This window comes from Microtus oregoni, unplaced genomic scaffold, assembly GCF_018167655.1.
Source record: "Microtus oregoni isolate MIOR12 unplaced genomic scaffold, Mior012 000052F_ref0000163, whole genome shotgun sequence".
Taxonomy (NCBI): domain Eukaryota; kingdom Metazoa; phylum Chordata; class Mammalia; order Rodentia; family Cricetidae; genus Microtus; species Microtus oregoni.
Genome location: NW_024543828.1, coordinates 9193724 through 9196146, shown reverse-complemented (window position 1 = coordinate 9196146; position 2423 = coordinate 9193724). Strand labels below are relative to the sequence as shown.

At 48.8% G+C, this 2423-nt stretch overlaps 1 pseudogene; it reads right to left on the bottom strand.

The window, feature by feature from the left end:
• Positions 1-353: 353 nt before the first annotated feature.
• LOC121437475 lies at positions 354-1573 on the bottom strand (annotated as a pseudogene).
• Between the last annotated feature and the right edge of the window lie 850 nt (positions 1574-2423).

Below are 2423 nucleotides of genomic sequence, written 5' to 3'. Positions count from 1 at the left end.
AAGTCATGTTTATTGCATTTGCAAGTTTGAGGAGGGGTCCCTTCTCCCTATGACATATAGACTATGTCTACATGGTGCCAGACAAGCCAGTCAGTTCATCCAGCAGAGAGCTCAAGACGAGGCCAGGAAGAGAAAGTTTCATAAGTGGACATTTATTTGTTTATTTTTCCCACTTAAATAGTTGTTTATTGGCAGTGGTCTGGAAGGGATGGCAGAATTAGCATTCGCAGACAACACCACACCAGTCACAAGGGCAGCAAGAGTGATGGGAAAGCCTGAAGGCCCCTTCTTCAAAAGCAAGTGCGTAGGCTGGGGCCTGAAGTGTTGATGGGGCAGCCTTAGTTCACCTCTGCTTAGTAGGCATGGTTAGAGATGAAGAGAGATTCGCTGGCTGCGGCTCCAGAATGACCACTTGGGGTGTACTTTCCTTGACAAGCAAGGCTGTTGGCTAGGGCTCACTTGATGTATTCCTCCTGAGCAGCCTTCAGGTTCTCCTTCCCGCCCCAGGCCTTCAGAGCAGAGGCCTGCAGGGCCAGGCCATAAGAGAAAGTCAAGGCCCATGGCTTCAGCAGTGGGCACTTGTTGATGGCATTGAGGTTGATGGACGCCTCTTCCTCGCTCTGCCCTCCAGACAGGAAAGTGACTCCAGTGACAGCAGGGGGCACTGTGCAACGCAGGGATGTGACAGTTGCCATGGCAATCTCCTCATTGGAATATTTCTGGGTACAAGCATGGCCTGGAGTGACCATGTTGGGCTTCAGCAGTGTGCCTTCCAGAAAGACATGGTGGTCACTCAGAGCCTTGTACACAGCAGCCAGTACCTTCTCAGTTACATACTGGCAGTGCTTTAGGTCATGGTCGCCGTCAGGGAGGATTTCAGGTTCCACAATGGGTACAATGCCATTCTGCTGGCAGATGCTGGCATAACAGGCCAGAACATTGGCATTTTCCATGATGGCAAAGTCAGCTCCATCCTTCTTATACTGGACACAGCGTTCTGACAGCCCATCCAGCCCTTGGGTGGTGGTCTCACCATTGGTTCCTGCCAGGGGTACCACACTTTTATCTACCTTAATGCCCACAACGCCGCCCTTGGACTTGATAACTTGGGGGAAGGGACGTCCTTTATCCGCCTTCTGGTAGAGTGTTTCGTGGAAGAGGATCATCCCCCCCCCCCTTCATGCAGGGGTTCACATGGTCATCAGGAGTTAGTAGCAGCTGGTGGTAGAAGCGCCTGTTCTCTTCCGGTGTTCTCAGTGCCAATGGACTGCAGCCGCTTAGCAATGCTTCCAGTGGACTCATCTGCCGCCAGGATGCCCTTGCCCGGAGCCACAATTTGGTGAGCGATGTCAGACAGCTCCTTCTTCTGCTCCGGGGTTAGTGCTGGGTATGGGTAGGGAATGGTGCCAGTGGCAGCACATTCCTGGCACAGGAGGGGGTGGTTCTGCCGGGTAGGGCGGTGGGTGAGCGAAAGGACAGAGGAGCGAACGCGGATAAAGTCACCAGAACCCCGATCTGCGTGCGTTCCAAAAGAACGCAGCCTATTGTGCTGAGGGGGAAGGGGGTGACCCATAAGTGGACATTTAGCAACGAGAAATCAAAGGTGTTTATCTCCTTTTCCTAGCGTTTCAACTAGTTGTTTCGCTAAAAGCAAAGGATCGAGATGCTGGTTTTATCTTCCTTAAATGCCTTAGTGGTGCTTTCAAAATTAGCACGTTGCACAGTAGCGTCAAAAGACTGGTAGTGTCCCTTACAACAACTTGAGGTCCATGACCTTGTGGGGCTTACCTAATGGTTCTGAACTTTGGTTTCTTCATTTGTGAGGCAGGGAAGCAACCATTTTGAATTTTGAATTGTTGCAAAGGTTATCAGCTCCTATAACATCACTGTGGGTTTAGGGGTCTGAGGCTTAAGTAGGCAGGATAGACCAACTAATAGCAAAGTAAACCTCTGGGGGATCATGGCATCCTAGCTTGAACGATAAAACGTTCCAGTTTGTAGCATAATTTGTGACACACAGTCGTCAGTATTACTTGGTTTCCAAATACTAATTGATTCTTTTAAGGACACATTCTTGATAGAGGCCTTTGCACACACCATCTTAGAGAAGTTGACTGTACGGGTAGAAGAGAGTGGATTTCTGCTTGTATCTGCAACTTGTACTCTTGGGAGAAACAACACAACTTTTCAGGGGTTTAGGAGACTAGGAAGGTCATATCAGTTTTTGTTATTCGACTAGCATCATTTTCCTTGTAATCTTTAAAAATCAGGGTCTTTTACAGGTCCACACGTCTTGTGGGTTTTATAATATTAAAAGAATCTGGTAGGACAGACAGAGTTTGGAGAGAAAGTGGCTAACACTGCAGATGAAACACAATACTTGAGAAGATGGGGGCTCAATCCTTTCTCCATCTTTTCTAACT